General features: G+C 41.6%; 1 protein-coding gene across 6 annotated transcripts in view; it reads right to left on the reverse strand.

The window, feature by feature from the left end:
* Positions 1-19,567, reverse strand: part of PARVA (parvin alpha) — a 162,214-nt gene that overhangs the window by 102,371 nt on the left and 40,276 nt on the right. Inside the window, exon 2 of one of the 6 annotated variants that reach the window (XM_077963321.1) lies at positions 9,413-9,464. The exons of the other annotated variants lie outside the window; for them this stretch is intronic. The gene's annotated coding sequence lies outside the window, so the exon portion shown is untranslated. The remainder of the gene's footprint in view (positions 1-9,412; positions 9,465-19,567) is intronic. 6 annotated transcript variants of the gene reach the window in all.

A 19,567-nucleotide genomic window follows, 5' to 3' on the forward strand; every position in this document is an offset into this window, starting at 1 on the left:
TTAGTGGACTGATGAAATTCCACTCATCAAATCATGGCTAACCATAGGTTAGCTATGGCTACAAGAGCTCAAAGAATCAAAAGTATTCTGTGAGAATTGATTGGCTATATGGAATTTACAATAAACAGTGTTGATATTTTATTATGTAAACTGTGTGCTATACATCCTTTATATCAGTGAAATTGATAATTAACTTATATATGCATTTGTACACACACTTTTTACTGAAAAGCTGGTTGTTAAACATTTACCAACGTGCAACTTATTGAGGGTGTCTGCAAATGCAGGCTTCGGGGAGGGGTTTATTCTCCCTATTCTCACTGCTAAAGGGCTAAAGGGTTAGTACTTCTTTTAAAACTTTGAGCCAGGCATGGTGGCTCATGCCTATAATCCCAGGGAGGCAGAGGCAGGAGGACTGTTTGAGGCCAGGAGTTCAAGACTAGCCTGGGCAATAAAGTGAGACCCTGTCTCTACAAAAAAGCTAAAAAGTAACTGGGCATGGTGACACACACCTGTGGTCCCAGCTACTTGGGAAGAAGCTGGGACAGGAGGAACATGTGAGTCCCGGAGGTCGAGGCTGCAGTGAGCTATGATCACGCTGCTGCACTCCAACCTAGGCAACAGAGAGAGATTGTGTCTTAAACAAAACAAAACAAACAAAAACTCTGAACCTGATTTGATTCTAGATTAATAATATACATCATGCTTTTACCAACCCACACAATTTACCCTTCCCCCAAATTCCTGAAGCTCCTTCTGTTTTTATTCACCTAGCAAAGGATACCCCTGTATTGGCTTTTCAATTTATAACATTTTAAATTTATGTTCCATCTCGTTTTAGACAAAGGTCAGTCTCGGAAGCTTTCTCCAAGCCTTTTAAAGGTGCCTGCATGGGGTGAGCACTAAAAAACTGTAGTTGCTCAGTTAATTGGTCAACTTACCATCTTGACCTCTGCACCCGACACTGAGCCAAACCAAGGATTCAGACATGCATGAATATCTCATCATGATGGAGATGATGGTAATGCAATGACGGCCAGAGTTTACTGAGGACCAAATGGGTGCCGGATACTATGCCAGGGACTCTGCATACACTATTTAGATAGAACGGTATCTGTGAACATGTGGCTAACTAGCCAAAGATAGTGACTTGAGACTGGGTCTTGGTCCTCTCAGTCTTCAGGCCCCAGCCGTGTCCTGGCTTAGTAATGTTGAAGCATACATGTCTGCATGAATGACTGATTAAGTGGCCTACTGTTAGCATTTAGTTATCGATCTGCTCTGTGTCTTCTCTTCTTTCCTCTTACCTTCCTTCCTTCCCTCCTTTCATATGAGAGACTCCATATGAAAAAGGAAGCTGAAGTGGCCTGCACATGATACAGAAAAGCCATACTACTTTCCTAAGACTGGTAATCCGGCAATACCTAACACAGCACATGGCTAGAGACCTCACGTTTGCCCAACTTCTCCGCTCATCGTTTGCCACTGCTCTGTAAATTTCCCAATCCCCTCACAGAAAGCACATGGCACCATTTAAAATGGCTGCTGACTCTCTAAGGGAGGTCCCACAGGCTGACAGCCCTGTCCCAATTGTTAAGCTCTCCACAAATGGGGAGACTTCTTCCAGGATGAGGGGAGGGCTGGAGATGGGCATGCAGTGGGCAATGTCAGCTGTCCTTCAGGTTCTGCTGCCCTTTTCCGCCCTGGTCAGTATACAAGCTTCGGGGACACACACCTGGACCAGAAGCAGTTGTGTTACCTAGAAATCGGGAACAGGTTTCCTCATCTCCCAGTTTGAGAACCTGAGGGCAACTGACTTCTAACCACTGTCATTCACCTTTTCTCAAGAGAGTAAAAGTTAGGAACATAACAGCTGTATTTGATGCTTTTACCTAAAGCTTACAACTTCAATTTGCCAACAGATACTTCATTCTGGCTTTATTCAGCCCTGCTGATGACCCGTAAGACAAAAGTTTCAAGATCATTGATTTTTTGTATGCCTTTAAAAGTGTCAAAAGTTGTTTTTTAAAAAAAGTATCCGTTGATTGCCTCCACTAATTCAAGGCCATCCTTACTGCTGATAACTGTTGATTTGGGCTAAAATAATCATGTATTCATGTCAATGATTTTCATTTTTTGTCCTATGAAGGGATTTGAACAGGGTCATGAAGACTGCTCAGACTTCAACAGGCAAGAAAGGGAGAGGGGAGAAAGTGAAAGGGTAGGCCACATGCAGGGCAGCAGACTGCATATCAGATTTTATGACAATAAATTGTTGACCAATTTCATTATCTCATGCTATCTAAGTATCTGTTTCAGCTGGGTTAGCTAATTCAGCAAGAGTTATAAATAATATGCCATACATATGACAAATTTCTTTTATAATTATATTTCCTTTCTCATTCAGTAGCTCTTTCTACTTTATTAATAAAAATTTAAAACCCTGTCTTATTAGGCGATTTTTACTTCATTTCTGTTCATATTTTTATTTTCTTTCTCATGCTGTATGCTTTAGCTTACTACTTGGTTTCTTTTCTAGATTCTAAATTCTTTAAAATGAGACTTCAGAGCCTTTTTTTGATCCAAATAAATCATGTCTATTTATTTCAACACATATTTCCCTTTCTCTCCCCCATTCTCATTCTGCCCCCAGAATATCCATTACTCTCCAGTCACACTGCATCCCCTGGTCCAAGCTACGGCCTCACCTGGACTGCTGACAGAGCCTCCTAATTTTGCCTGCTCCTACACTTGCCCAACTCCTCCAGCCACACAGTGACCAAGTAATCTTGTGGTGGTCAGGCAGTGGTCAGAGCTTGGGCTCTGGAGGCACAAGACAACCTGGTGACACCCTGGCCCCTTCACAACCATATGACGTAACCCTGGGCTAGTTGCTTAACATCTCTGGGCCTTGGTTTCCACCGCTGAAAATGAGCATATTAAAAGCCCATACTTAAAAGCACATACGTCATCTGGATGCTGTTAGTATTAAATGAGAGAATATATGTTTATTGCTTGGAGCAATAAACTGGCTTTAGGCACTTTGAAAAGTCTCTGAAAATGTATATCGAACTGCTTAAAACCCACTTCAACCCAAATACTCGGCCCTGGATCATAAGGGTCTTCAAGATCAGGGCCTGCCTCACCCCATGCTACTCCCCCTCCTTACTCACCATGCTCCAGTCGCACACTGGCTCCTGGTCACCTCTCAAGCCCACTAAGCTCTTTCACACCTCAGTGCCTTTGCATATGCTGTTCCCTCAGACAGGCTTCTTCACCCAGCTTCGCATGGCTAGTGACCCATCCTTCAGCTCTCAGCTTAAATGTCACTTCCTAATCTGACAGAGGCCCTGCTCAACCACCCAGGCTAACTTTAATGGTCCATGTCATTGTCATTCCTTTATAGTACTTAGCAAAATTTGAAGTTATACACTTATTTGTTGGTTGACTTAATACATCTCCCCCAGTACACTGTGAACACCATAAACCATGTTTGCTTTGCTTGACCCTGTCTCCCCCACACCTGGCACATGGGAGGTATTCAATCATTATCTGTTGAATGAATGGGAGTAGATGGCTGATTAATGAACTTGGAAGATGAGTGTGGTTCCTTGCAGAAACTTTTGCATTTTTCTCCAAATAGGTTGTAATAGTTTACTAAAGCTAATAAAACCTGCCCTTGGCCACAGATTTTACTGGCTCTGCCTGGTAACGAAGTGAGAATTGTTAACGTCTCAACACACTTATTCAATACGTATTTCTTAACGCCTGCCATATATTTAGCACTGTATACTGGACTCTGTTTGCTAAACAAAAGAAAGAGAAGACTTGAGATCTCCCTCCACCCCATCCCTACAGGGATATTAGACATATGAGATGTACATAATAACACAGGAGTTAACTAGATAATATGACAAGGCTATGAATAATTATTTGCCAAGATGAATGGCACACTTAAGGGAAACATTAAGATGAGAGCAGAGAGAAATCACTCAGGGAGCATCACAAAGACAGGAACTTTGGGATGAGTGAGAGGTGAAAAGGAAAAAGACATTCTCTGCAAGAGAACCTTAGTGTTGGGAAGAGGCAACGAGGAGGTCGAGGTATTTTGTGGGTAGGGGCGCAACCAGAAGACTGACCTGGTAAGATTCATGTTGGGGAAACTATGGGGTGAGGGAACGCCTTGAGGAATCCAATGAAGAGGTGATATGACCATTCTTATTTCTTTCTGATGGCCAAAACTGTGCTCATCTTATCCTTCAGCATGTTGCCTAGTGTTTCATAGGTGGTTTACATTCAGCAGTGCTTGTTGAACTAATTATGTTGAATAAAAAATTAAAAACACAGACAAATGACAGAGAAACTGTTAGGGAAAGTTCTGTCCTCTCTACACACTTCTAAAGGAAGTCCCTAATGGATTCTCAGAACATCTCGAACTGTTCAAATACCAGTTACATAAATGATTTCAAAATACAGTCAAGATTATATGTTATATAAATAAGATCTTGATCTGAAACACCTGAGGACAACACCAACTGGGGGCGGGGCATGTGGATTACAGGCCATTTAATTCACAAATATAGTTTAATCATAAATAATATCCTACATACAGAAAAGGGAAATGTTTCAAAAACAAAACAAGTATGACCTATCCTACAAAGACGGAGCTTGCACATAGTGAAATGATTAGGGTAGTTCAAAACTTTGATAGAAAAAAAAGGGTTTTACTGTCAGAGTTATTTGGTGGATGCTGAGGCCATCAATAACATTCAACATTAAATCTTCAAAAGAACTCAAAATCAGAAGAGGAGATTTATTCCTTAGGATAAAACAATGATTACAGACATAAATCCGGGCTTGAGTGGAAATTCTAGAGCAATGCTATTAGGACTTTCTGCAACGATGGAAATATTTATTTCTGGACCATCCAGTACACTGGACAACTAGCATTGGTAGCAACTAGTTATGGGTGACTATTGAGATTTCAACGTGGCTAATGTGACTGAAGGACTGAATTTTTTATTTTATTTTTTAATTTATTTAAATTTGAATAGCCAGAAGTGGCTATTAACTACTGTAATGATGGCATAGTCTTAGAGACTTCACTTTGCAAACACAGGTAGAAGAATAAGATGTTCCCCTCAGCACTCGTGTTGGAGGTAATAGGAAATACTGCAGGACAAGATGAAAAATAAATAGAGAATAAATATAGGAAAGACAGAAATAGACATATCACTTGTTGTGCAGATGATATGAGTGTAAATAGAAAAAGCAAGATTAACCAAATGCGTATCACTGCTATAAAGTTAGAAAAGGCAATGAAAAATGGTGCTATTCACAATATTTAAAAAATCTGAGAATTTATATATCTAGATAAATATCTAGTGAGATAAAAATAATACAATTATAATGGGAAAAATAAAGGAATACCTAAAGAAACAAAGTTATATCCATTGCTCTTGATTTAGAAAATTTAGAGCAATATCAGTAACATTAATCCATAAAACAAAAAATAGATTAACATAATAACAATTATATTCCTGCAAGAATACTCTAGAATGTGATAAATGACTGGCAAAATTAATAAAGAAAAATAAATACACAATAATTCCAAAGAAGATTGCAGGAGGATGTAATAATCAAATTTTAAGACACATTATAAAGTGATCTTCATCAAAACTGAATTTTGCTGAATCAAAGCCAGGACAAAGACTCTACTAAAATAGTGATTCCAGAGATGGATTTGAGCACTTAAAAGTCCTGAGGACATAGCAAACAAAACAAAACTAAGAATCACAATAATAGATGTCGGAATCACCATTTAATAAATGCTGGTGGAACAACCTGGTATCAATATGAAGAAAAGTATATTATATCCATAACTCACCATATACAATAGTACTTTCTAAATTGGTTAATAAACTAATTAAATACGCAAAGCATTTAAAAGAAAAAAAGGAGAGTGTATTTATCCCAGCTATAGCAGAGAGAGAAATTCATGATTAAAAAACTAAATAGTATTATAAGACTAGGCCGGGCGCGGTGGCTCAAGCCTGTAATCCCAGCACTTTGGGAGGCCGAGGCGGGCGGATCACAAGGTCAGGAGATCGAGACCACAGTGAAACCCCGTCTCTACTAAAAATACAAAAAATTAGCCGGGCGCGGTGGCGGGCGCCTGTAGTCCCAGCTACTCAGGAGGCTGAGGCAGGAGAATGGCGGGAACCCGGGAGGCGGAGCTTGCAGTGAGCCGAGATCGCGCCACTGCACTCCAGCCTGGGCAACAGCGTGAGACTCCGTCTCAAAAAAAAAAAAAAAAAGACTGAGGTAGGTGAACTCAAATATCATAAAGTCTATTTAATGTCTCTTTGCACTTTGGAAGGACAAGGAAGGCAGACTTCCTGAGCCCAGGAGTTCAAGGTCAGCCTGGGCAACATGGCAAAACCCTGTCTCTACCAAAAAAAAAAAAATACAAAAATTAGCCGGGCATGGTGGCACATGCCTGTGGTCCCAACTACTCAGGAGACTGGGGTGGGAAAATGGCTTGAGCCCTGGAGGTCAAGGCTGAAATGAGCTGTGTTCATGCCGCACTCCAGCATGGGTGAGCAAGACCCTGTCTCAAAAAAAAAAAAAAAAAAATCTCCTTAATGAAAAGTAACAAAACATCTGGCTGAGCGCATTGGCTCATGCCTGTAATCCCAGCACTTTGGGAGACCAAGGTGGACAGATCAGCTGAGGTCAGGAGTTCGAGGCCAGCCTGGCCAACATGGTGAAAGCCCGTCTCTACTAGAAATACAAAAATTAGCTGGGTGTAGTGGCAAGCGCCTGTAATCCCAGCTACTCGGAGGCTGAGGCACGAGAATTGCTTGAACTGGGAGGTGGAGGTTGCAGTGAGCTGAGATTGTGCCACCACACTCCAGCCTGGGCAACAGAGCGAGACTCAGTATCAAATAATAAATAAATAAGAAAAGTAACAAAACAAATAAAAAGGGAGCCCCCCAAAAATTTAAATTATGATAAATATAATGGATATTTATAATCCAAAATAATAATAAAATCTTATAGTGTGATATAAACATATATTGTCATCAGTAATGAGACATCATTTGACAAATGGCTAAAGAGTAAAGGGGGAAAGCTGGAAAGAGAGGGACACTAGCAGATGGCAGCCCTGTGCCAGGCACTTTATAGGTGCATTACACACACTGGGAAATGTACCCTATTAGCTAACACAGGGAAGGTGTTCAGTCTCACCATTAAAGAAACATGAATGAAAATAACTGTTTACCTACTTAAACACAATAAGACACAATGGTAAAATACGGGGCAGAGCTGTTGGATGACAAGCCCACTCAACTACTGCCAGAGGCATTGTACATTACTCCAGTGTTTCTGTCAGATGTCTGACAATATGGAACTACAGCTATAAAACCATCCATATTTTTTATCCTTAATTCTTCTTTTGAGACTATATCTTGAAGAAATGCTCAACAAAGAGATACACAGAAAGAAAAGTAACCAATGTAAGCAATGTTTCTAACAGCATATTTTTAAGAACTAAAATGGGCTCTGTCTAAATATCCAACCACAGAGGTTAAGTAAATTCAATATAATAATTCAATAGGATTTTAATGACATTATTTAAAACTTTAAGTGATCATGTGAATTGACCTATGGATAGAAATGTAAATACAAAACAATTTTAAGTTAGGAAAAAAACAAGCATAAGAACCCTAAATGCAAAACATTTCAAATGGTACACAGAAGATGATGATTATGAATCAAAGTCCTTTCCTGTCTGGAATACCCTCCAAATGTGGGGAGAAGTGAAGTTAAAGCAGCAATAACTGGCTTAGACAGCTGCTGTGGGGGCTCTGAATTCTACCAAAAGATCTTGAACTACTCAATCAAGAATATTCTGGGACTTACGTGTTCTATATTTCTAGAACTTAGTTTAACTCCAAAAGAACATAATCAGATAAAGATATGATCAGCCCCAATATTTGTTGAAGGCATCCTTTTGGCCTTTCCTTTTATTATGTGGATTAAGGAATGGAGTGTACAAACTATATTTGCACAATTGCAATTCAAGAATTAAAGCCATTGTTTGCCCCTGAAACACATCAATAACTAAAAACACTACAACTAGAGCATTGCTGGTGAGAGCACTCACTGATCTGTCCACAGAGCATGGCCTGGACAGCTGTGACACCACCAGGTGGGCAGTTGATAGATGCCCCTCTGGCTATCTTAAGACCATGTGAAGTCCACTTTGGCAAAGCTGTATTCTGCAATCACTTTAAAGGTGTAAGATTTTAGAAGGCAGATTAAAGAAAAAAAAAAGTCTCTTGCTGGGATTTTTCTGGAATTTAGACTTCCAGAGGAAGAATCTGATAAATGGTGTTGAGGTTACCATCCTGCACACCCTCTCTCTAGGAAAGTCCATTCATTCTCATGGCTTAAGGGCCACCACCATTGCCCCACACCCTGAAGTCTAGTCTCATGTCTTTACTTGGATTTCATAAGTATATAATGTAAACACTTCAGTTTTGGGCAGAGATATTTATAATCCCTCTTGGGTATCATGCTTGGATGGCCTCAACTGTGCGACTTTTTGTAGCTGGGTCAGATCCTTAGTTGTCCCTCTTACCAGCCCACCACCTTGTCCATCTCATGTCTAGCAATCCATAATGGCAAGCTCCAAGTCCATCAAGACACACCAAGTAGTAAATCATGGTAGTATCACCTTTAGAGCTGGTACAGATTGAAAAGTATAAAAATAAAAAAAAGCCCTAATAGGCTGATATAAACAGATGGCTGACCACTGTTTGAGTGATCATTGAAGGATACAGGAATTTAAGACCACTGGCAGCTAACTCCTTCCATTCTCGCTGGGTGGGGTGGTGTGAAGAGGACAGGCTCTGGAGTCTACTGCCTGGACCTGAATGCTAGTTATGCCATTTACTAGCTTGTGACCATGGGCAAACAGCTTCACTGGGCATCAGTTTTTTCATCTATAAATTGGGAATAATGATGGTTCTTGCCCCACAAGATTGGTAAGAAGATTAAGTGATTTAAGACCTATAAAGTACTTAGAACAGTGTTCAGCATGTAGTAAGCAATCAATAAATGTTAGCTATTATTACCATTCTCATCATCTACTAAAAACAGGTGTTGGGCTCTGGATCTGAGCCCAAAGGACAGTCCTTACTTCCAGGAGCTTACAGAACCATACTCCTTATTATTAGGTAGAAACATCCTCAGTGCGTTTAGGTATAGGTATTTTCCATGTGTCTGCTCCAATCTCTCAAGACACATTAGCTTCATTATCCCTCTGTTCTAGATCTTTTCTCTATATTTAAGAATTTGAGTACACTGTCTACACTTCCAAACAGAATAAAAGGTTTAAACCTACGTTTCCTCACTCTTGCTTGGTGCACTTGGGAGACATCTCATTCATGAAGTTCCTGTTCAAATTAAACACACAATAATTTGATTTAGTGTTTTTCAAAAAAACCACAAACCTACATTCTTTGCTGAAAGTAGTGCCTCTAAAAGGAATAACAGATGCGTACAATAAATGCCTATTAGGAATTTTTAACGGGTCCACATTAGAAGGTGAGTCTCCCAGAACTAACCCTTTTTCTCCTAAAGTCTTCATTCCTGTCTAGAGCCATGAATGCCTGATTTCCTTAGTCTTCTTTATTAGTGGAAACTCAAAGCCTTCAAGGAATGCATTTTGAGAACTAGCTACATATGTATTCGGAACATTACTGAACAGAACTTACAATTAATATAGTTGATTTAACATCTATAAAAATAATATATTTCCCCCATAATGATGGGAGACATTCTGAACAGCAGTATATATGAATCTTAAAAGTGTTTCCACCAGCATTTACCTAGGTTTTGCCACCACAACTTCAGGAACATCGTAAGAAGAATTCAGTTTGACATTAACCGCGGTAGGGCTAGACTCTGCTTCATATCCATTAGGATGGTTACTATTAATACCAAAAATAACAATAATAAGTATTTGTGAGGATGCTGGGAAACTGGAACCCACATGCCCTGCTGTGGAATGTAAAATGGTGCAGCTACTGTGGAAAACAGTATGGTCGTTCCTTGAAAAATTAAACATAGAATTACCTGTAAGATCCAGCAATTTAACTTCTGCATACACTCAAAAGATTCGAAAACAGAGTCTTGAAGATATATTTGTACACCCATGTCCATAGCAGCATTACTCACAATAGTCAAAAGATGGAAGCAACCCAAGTGTCCATCAATGGATAAATGGATAAACAAAATGTGGTACATACGTACAATGGAATATCATTTGGCCTCAAACAGCACAAACATTCTGACACATGCTACTATATGGATATAGCTCTGGACATTATACCGAGTGAAATAAGTCAGTCATAAAAAGGCAAATATCATATGATTCCACTCATAGGAGGTACCCAGAGTACTCAGATTCATCGAGACATAAAGCAGGATATTGGTTGCTGGGGGCTGGGGGGTGGCGAGAATGGGGAGTTGTTTAATGGGTATAGGGTTTCAGTTTTGCAAGATGAAAAGGGTTTAGGAGGTTGGTTACGAAACAGTGTGAATGCACTCTATACTACTGAACTGTATGCTTAAAATGGTTAAGAATTTAAGTTATATGTATTTTACTACAATTTTTTTTTAAGATGGCTGGAAAGATTTTTTTTAAACCAAAAAATTTTAAAAGAGCAACTCCTTGGTCACAGCCTGGTTACTTCATAAATTCAATCACTTAATAACTTTGGCAAGTTACTGACTCTCTCCATGGTTCAACTTACTCATCTGCAAATGGGATTGATTAGTACCTACCTCATAAACCATTGTGAGGATTAAGTAAATTACTACATGTAAAGTGTTTCTAAGAGTTCCTGGTGCAAAGTATTGTTCAGTACACGTCAGTTATCACAGCAATAATGGTTATTATTGTTACAGGGTGCAAGGCAGCATTCAAAGTGCTTTCCTATGTTATGGCATTTAGTCTTCAACCCCCCACCTCCACTCTCAATACACCTAAATTTTACAGATGAGGACAAAGAGCTCAGAGGCATTCAGTTATCAGTCTAGGTCACAAAGCCAGTGGCGGGGTGGTAGTGGGGAGCGGGATAAAGATGGAATTTGGCTTCAGTGAGGTGCAGTTGCCTGATAGAGAATCAAGCAGTCATCACGCTGGCCCAGACCGTGAACTGGGTGGGGGAAGCTGTGGCAGGCACGCTGAGAAGCTGGGCTCTGCTCCAAGCCAACAACCCACCCGCTAAAGAATCCCAACTGTCTTCGTCCTCCTCCCACACCCATCCTGCCCCAGGGATGAGACCAGCTGGATCCAACAAAGAGAACACAAGCCCAAAGTGGGAAGCTGGATCCAGAGGTCACCACTATGGCCCTCAAGCAGATGGAAGGGCAAGACCCAAACAGGAAGCCACAGAGGCCTGTGGGTGGGGCCTGCTGGGCACCATCACCCAGCCCAAACTAAGGGGACAAAACTCACATCACCCACCCAGGGACCAGGAGTGTCTGTCCTGGAGTACTAGGCCCAGGTAGGCGGCCTGGGCTCCAATGACCCACTTCCACCTCAGACTCCCATTGGGCCCCTTGGCCCATGCTGACTTCCTTAGAAAATTTCTGAAATGTGGCAGGAATTCGGTTCCTGATTCTTATCTGAGCCCAGAGGGGGTGCCAGTAGGAACCTTCCAATGACTTGCAGTTTCAGATGATTTTTGCTTTTTTCTCTTAAGTGACTTCTCTTCCCTATCCCACTCCAAGCCGGCCTTAGGTGGCCTACAGGCACTCTGCATCAGCATCTGGCACTGCCGGGATCTCTAATCTGGCGGAAAGGGTGCTTGCAGGAGGTGCTCCCTGGCCAGAGATGCCTCGCCCCTGGGAGCTGCCCAGCTAGAAGGGGCTGTTGGCTCCAGAAGAAAACTAAGGTCAGGCCATAAGCAAGAAGGAAGGCTTGGCACCAGGGCACCCTGAGGACAAAAAAGATCCAGAAACAGCATTTTGACATTTGCGAAAGTTTTTTTCCCTTCCCAACATTGGGAGGGACTCTGTAAATACAAACTTAACTCGGGCCCTTCTCTGTGGAAAAACAGTTAAATAAATCCTCTTGCATTTTTCACTCTGCAAGAGTAAAAAACAATCCTCTCTTACTGATTGTTTTTTATATTAGACAAGTAATACATATTCATGGTAGAAATTAGAAAATGCAGACAGAAAAATTAAAATCACTCCAAATCCTACCTTCCAGATTTAGTCACTGTTAATATTGTAGGTACACATTTCCAGACTTTATTCAATGCAAGTATAAGCATATATATTTTTACATACATGCCCTTACAAATATATATACTCTTTTTTAAAAGTTTCAGTTAACGTAGCATAAAAATTATTCCAAAAAATAATATAGAACTGCAGTATATTTTTAATGTTACAGTATTTTATTATGATACACCATAATTTATTTAACTAATCTTTTCATATTAGACTTATAGTTTATTTCAAGTTTTTCACAAGTGTGAACAATGCTGTTCTCTACACAGGATTTACAACCTCGTCCAATTATTTCTTAAGAATAAATTCCTAAAGGTGGAATTGCTGGATCAAAATGTTTTTGTAATATGCATAAATCTCCCTATCAGTCGATTTCATTGATTTGCAAGTTTCCTTACAGTGACAGACCTTGGCATTGTGCTTATGGTCTGAACCAGCCCTTGGCCTTCTCAAACACAGTTCTCCATTATAAGTAGTTCCAACAAAGTGACTCAGGGGCATTTAAAAGATACACAATTTTGTTTTGACTTTAGTAATCTGCTGAAAGAGACCCACAAAACAGATGTCCCAGGATACTGGCCGCACAAAACCCATTAGTGCAAAATTAGACTTAACAACCCACCTTGTGATCAGCTCTCATTCTCTCACCTTCCATCTCTGCCCTCGTGCTCTCCCTTCCTTTCTCCCTCCCTCCCTCTCTTCCCTTCTTTCTCCCTCCATTGCTTTCTTCCTTCCTTCTCTCCCTCGTATGTGTCCTCTCTTCTCCTCTCACTTTCTTCGTAAAATTGCTCTCCTTCTTTCTCTCCATTCCCTTCTTTCTCTTTCTCCCCTGATTTCCTTCCTTCTTTCCTTTTCTCCCTTCCTTCCTGAAGCAGCAGGGACTCTTCATCAGGGCAGACAGCGCTGGAGTCGGCAAAGGTTTCAGCTGTACAGAGAGCCGTATAAGCTGTCTGTGAAATCTTTAGTTTTTGGTATTCATTATTTAAGTTCTGTGGAAATGGGTTTACTTTGAAGTCTACTGACTCATCCTTCTCTTTAACTTCTTATTTCCTGTAAATGATCCATTAGTTTTTGGCAAGATTCATGTCACACAGCATTTCCACCAGAGGGGCTGTTCTCCCTCTCTGGACAGTTTGAATGCTGTCTGTTGAGGTGGAACTGGATGAAAGATGGGGACGTGTAGACTCTGCTTTCTTAAAAGCTGCCTCAACCAGCCCTAATGTTGCCTCGAATTAATAATGTGAAACACATGCTCCATCTGCCTGCTAACGGGTGACAAAGCCATTTATGTTCATAATGGCCAAAATTATTCTACGGATGAAAATTTTTCTAAAACTAGGCTAGTCAATCAGTTTTACCAAGGGGGAAAATTCCCCCTCAATCATTCACTTTCATCCTCTTTCCCAAAACAGCCAGTTCACCATAGCATTATGATGTTGAAAGGGAAAACAAATGGAGGTTATAAACAGTTCCAAGTTTTCAAACTTTCTGTCCCTAATAAGGCAAGCACAGATTAGTGCCAACAGTTAAGTAGAGAAGGCACTACGCCTTTTCACCAAGATCCAGGGGGCAATGCAGGACTCTTGAGGGTTTCAGAGACCAAACAAATCAATTACAAGGCTTCGTCTTTACAAAAAAAATAAAATTGGGCTGAAAAAGTGCTCAGCAAAATGCCCACTCTCTCTCTTTCTCTCTCTCTTTCTCTCTCTTTTTTCCTGGCTGGTGGGAGCAGAAAGATATCCCTTTGATATCAGAGCAAATAAAATTTGAATTACTGACTACTCATGTTAATGCTGAATTTTACTACCACCATATTTCAAAATGAAATTATTCTAACATGTATGCCTCAAATTAAGATCTGTGATAATACATATTGCAGTCCAGAAAACGTCTTAGTCTCAGATGACGTAAAGGCTGATTCCCCTTAAGAGTAAAGTCTGGCCATTGTTTCTCATAAGACTAAAGCTCTCCTGGTCCCTCCCAATAAATCTAAGTATTGATGACATCAGGGAGTGCTCCCTGGTTATCAAAGCACATGCTGGGGTGGGGGTGGGGAGGGCAAGGCCACGCCACTTCATTGTCAAAGTGGTTGGTATGTCTTAAATGCAGGGTTGTCAAAATATGGCTTTCTCCTCTGATTTACAAAAACGAAAGGCCTGTGAGAAAGCTTAGCACATGACACATGAAACTTGGTGTACTCTCACTCTGCCATGCTGGAATCCTAGTTTCAAGTTTCTCATGCCATCTTTGCTCCCATGAGCCTTATAATGTCTTTTGGGAGTATTCACAGATTTCTAGTCCCAAAATGCCCATCTGTGTAAGCACAGCCTGCAGCTGACATGTCAGAAATAAACTCTCTGCCTAAGTCATGACATTCTCAATATCGCCTTTCCTGCTGTTAACACATCACTTCATCAAGGTGTTGGGATGGGATGGAACAAAAGGGGTTAAGCCAGCCCACCAGTGCCCAGGCTGGTTCCCGACAACCAATGCTAGGTCCACCTTTACATTCTGTGAAGAACGCTGCCCATGAGTCTGTGGGATGATTCCTCCTTAGGGAGGGAAGACGTCTTCACCTCCCCAAAGCCTTCTTGTCCAAAGGCTCGCCAACTTCCACCAGGCCCACTAATTAGATGTTAGTTCACATCGATCCAGGGCTGGCCGCGACCCACAGAACTCCTGGCCTAGCCCTGCAGATGGCTCCACACAACTAACGCTGTAAGAATCTAATTCCATGTTTTGAGTTACTTTTCACAATTCTTTTCACTTCATATGAAAACAAGATCAAATGTTTATAAGGATTCGTTTGAATATATTTTCACTTTCCAAGCACAAACTTAGAGACAAAAAAAAAAAAAAAAAGAAACGCAATTTTCAGCAGCCACAAGACAAGAATGCATTTCTCCTGCTACCAAGTCAGATCATGATGCAGTAAAAACATCTCCAAACACTTTCTGATACACTCTCTCATTTAATCTTACAACTCCTTAATGTTCACATTTTAATTGCAGTTTTAAAGCCTTAAAATCCTCCAGCAGCGCCGAAAGATGAAATAATTTAAAAATTATTTAATACTAACTCGAAGCAAAAGCAAAGGCATTTCAGGCGGCTAACACAAAAGTTTCACATTTAAACCACTCAAACTTCTCAGAATCTGCATAAAACTCAACAAACTAAGTCTGTTGGATCTTTGACTAAGGAAGTGGGCTGCTGTAAAATGTAAACTCCTAACGGGCATCTCTAGCTATTTTGTTTTAATTTAAAAACTGGAGTGCAATTATCTCTTATTTACAAGAGTCACAAACACCGCCGAAGGGAAAATAAACCACTTCTTTTGGGATGAAGTTGCTGACAAAGGTTTGACAGAGAAAAATAATTAATAGCTCTGTGCTGGCATGGGGAGAGTCCCAGAGCTTGGAGAAGTGAACTTGAAGACAGGCCACGCATGGCTGCCGTGTGGCCCTGGAATCCCAGGGGCCTGGCCAAAGGCAGGGTACACGTCTGGTCCTGAGAATCTGGGCAGCTTTGAGAGGGACTTAGGCTATGGTGTGGGACAAAAGTCCAAGAGGTTTTTGAATACCCTTCTTAAGTTACTGTTTTGGGCAGAAACTGCTTTGTTCTCTGGTTACAAACTTTCTCTTGTTCAAGAAACCTGTCCATGGGTGATGAATGTCTTTCAGCTGGGGGCTCGAGTGTTCTCCAAGTTTGGTTCTGGGCTCTACTGTTTAGAATCTCCATCTTGGGAAATAGAGGCAAGAGAGCTTTCAGGACAGGGAGCCGCCTGTGCCAGCTCCCTGGAGCTGCGGGGCACCTCGCCTGACCACAGTCATACCTGAGGGTTAAAGCAGAGGAGAGGTGCAGGTAAGATCATTTGCAACTGGGTCAAAACCCTTGGAAGGAAGAGTCTGCCTCTTAAAAATGTGTGAGTGTACAGGTTCCATCGTAACACTGCTTTTAGAGTATACTGCAAGAATCTTTTGAACACAAACCATATCACATTCTAGCAGACATCCCTCTGTATTTTCATTTGTCTACATGAATGCTAGGAAGCTCATGGCCCAAAGCGGTAAGATATTATCATCCTTTCATCATTATTATTAACGATGAATGTACTTGTAATGCCTACACATTTCTGCCTCGTGTGATAATCCCTTCCCTTCCCCTGGAGCACAGTCATGTTTTAAGATTGGCAACTATTTCATGTCCTTTTGAGGCATGTTTGGGTGGTTGGAAAGGGTTCAGGTCTTGAAGCTGGACAGAATCTGATTTCTAGCCTTAACAAATCATGCAATGTTCCTGGGCCTCAATTTCCTCATCTATGAAACGGAGATAGTATCTTTGTGGCAGGATGGGTAGGGATTATGCTGGTCTAATTCCCCTTGTATGCCCAAAGACAAATGCCTGGCAGAGGCAGACACCTGCATCCCAATGCCTGGCACAGAGTTGGCACCCAGTGCACAAGAGCTATTAAGCTATTATTATTACGGTTAATAACACAAACAACAACAGAAAAAACAAAACAGTGGACGTTACTGACCAGAGCAATTCCTAATTCCAGCTTCATTATTTCAGATTAACTCAGCTGTGTTCCCCTCTTCTTATAGAATTCAAAAAAAAGCCCTGAGATTTTGGCTCCAACTGCTCCGTGATACTTTTGGCCTTAGGAATATCTATTAAGAGTTTGCGATCCAAGGAGAACTATTAACACTGGCATGGAAAGGGAAATTAGGAAGTCTGAATGAAGTAAAGGTCTGCTGGTGCATATAACAAGACAATTTTTCCTGCAAATATTATTTATTGGCTCTCAGGATCTTTTGTCCCTTTCTCTGTAGGCTGGGACCTCTGGGGCAAAGGACAGTGAGGGGCACACACATGTTTGAAGAACAGGCTGGTACATCCTGTCCTTGCTACAGAACCTGGCACATCAGTAGCAAAACAGACCTCTCTTTTGACACACTTTCTTTGAGGATTCTGCCAGACCCAGGCTTGCTGCTGAAGCCACCACTGAGCCTTCCTCTCGGCCTGGGCTGGTGAACTGCATCCCAGAGCCCCCTGGTGGTCCTTTCCATACTCACACCTCATTCCCACACCCTCTGGGGCAGGGAGAAAATGACCTTAAAAGATCCACGCAAGGGGTAATCTCTGGTATCCATCAACCACTGGGGCACCCCATTTTCTTAGGACAAAGGCAAGTGTTAAAGCTGTGTGTTCCAGTCAGCTGTGTTAAAGCTGGTATAGAAACAGCACCTTTCTTTAACACCAGGAGTCATTCACTAAGCATCTCTTAAGCACCTACTGTGTGCCAGGCTCACACTGGACATGAGGAATAGAGAGGATTATGACTCAGCTCCTGCTCTTAAGAAGCTTCCAGTGTAGAGGAAGAGGCAGACGTGAGAGCTGAGAAGGACAACAGAGAGATGTGCCCAGGGAACCCTGGGGACAGTGTCAGTCTCCGTGGGGAAAGTGGGAATGGCATCAGGGAGGAAGGACAAGCTAAACTGGATCTTAGAGTCTTTGCGTAGAGATTAGAAAGAAATTAGGCAGGCAGAAAAAGGAGGGAAGGCATTCCTGGGGGATGAGTCGATATGCCTCAATGCCCGGACCAATTAGGGGAATGCTGAGCAGCTGGGGGTGCCTGCAGCAGGAAGGAGTGATAAAGCAGGCTGGTGATGTGGGCAGAGGCTGGAGTGAGAAGGACCTCATAGCTCACATCAGGGAGTGTAATCTTCATCTCCTCCAGTGATTTTTCAAACATGTTTTAGACTCCCCATAAACATTTGATTCTAATTTCATGGATGCTGAGACCAAGCGGAAACTGGAGTGGTCATCCATAATCTGCTAACTTTACATTTCTGTGTTCAATTCTGTCTAACCATGAGAAGAATATCAGATAAATTCTAGTAGAGGGGCATCCTACAAAACACCTGACCAGTACTCCTAAAAAGTGTCAAGGGTCATCAAAAACAAGGAAAGTCTAAAAAGCTATTTTAGCCAAGAGGAACCTAGGGAGGTGGGACAACCTAATGTACTTTAGTACCTTCCCTGGTGGCACCCTGGAGCGGAAAAAGAAACCTATTAGGTAAAAACTAAGGAGGTTTAAATAAAGTATGAAGTTGATGATTATGTATTATTGGTTAATAAATGTACCATACCAGTGTACAACGTTGACAATAGGGGAGCTGGGTACAGGGCATGTGGGAACTCTCTGCACTATCCCACAATTTCTTATAAATCAAAAACTGTTCTATTGGTTGGTGCAAAGGTAATTGCGGTTTTTTCTTTTTTCTTTTTTCTTTTTGAGATGTTGTATCACTCTGTCGCCCAGGCTGAAGTGCAGTGGCCGGATCTCAGCTCACTGCAAGCTCTGCCTCCCGGGTTTATACCATTCTCCTGCCTCAGCCTCCCAAGTAGCTGGAACTACAGGCGCCCGCCACCTTGCCCGGCTAGTTTTTTGTATTTTTTAGTAGAGACAAGGTTTCACCGTGTTCGCCAGGATGGTCTCGATCTCCTGACCTCGTGATCCGCCCGTCTCGGCCTCCCCAAGTGCTGGGATTACAGGCTTGAGCCATCGCGCCCAGCCATAATTGCGGTTTTTACCATTAAAATGGCAAAGATTGCAATTACCTTTGCAGCAACCTAACAAATAGTGAAATCTGTTTTTAAAACTCCTTTGTTCATCCAAACAGCCAAACTATTATCACTGATGGGCTTTACCACTGTTATAAATTAGAACTTAGAAAATTAATTTATGCTCTAGTAACATTAGCTAACATTTATTTGGTAGCTATACCAGGTCAGGCATTCTGCCAAGTACTATACAGACCTTATCACATTTGATCTCCACAACAGCCTCATGAACAAGGGATGATCGTCAGTGTCACATCCCCATTCTACAGCTGAGAAAAGTGAGGTACAGAGAGGTTAGACAGCTTGCCTGAGGTCATACAGGTAAGTGGCAGAGCCTCCATTTGGACCCTGGTCTGTCTGACGCTAGAGTCCACATGCATAATGATGAACATTCCATGCGATACTTCATTGAAAAAGAAGGGTCCACACAAGTTTCATTTCTTTCTTTCTTTTTAACACTGAAAGCCATAGCTATAGATGGGGTGGGCAGAAGGGATCCTCAGTAGTTTTCCACTGGAGGAGGAACAGCAGGTCAGAGTTGGGTTTGGGAATGAACATTCTGGCAGCTACAGTGTGAAAGATGGGCTGGCGTAGGCACTGGGCCCCTGCTGCTGAGATTTTCTAG

This window comes from Macaca mulatta, chromosome 14 (genome assembly GCF_049350105.2).
Source record: "Macaca mulatta isolate MMU2019108-1 chromosome 14, T2T-MMU8v2.0, whole genome shotgun sequence".
In the NCBI taxonomy this organism is placed as follows: Eukaryota; Metazoa; Chordata; class Mammalia; order Primates; family Cercopithecidae; genus Macaca; species Macaca mulatta.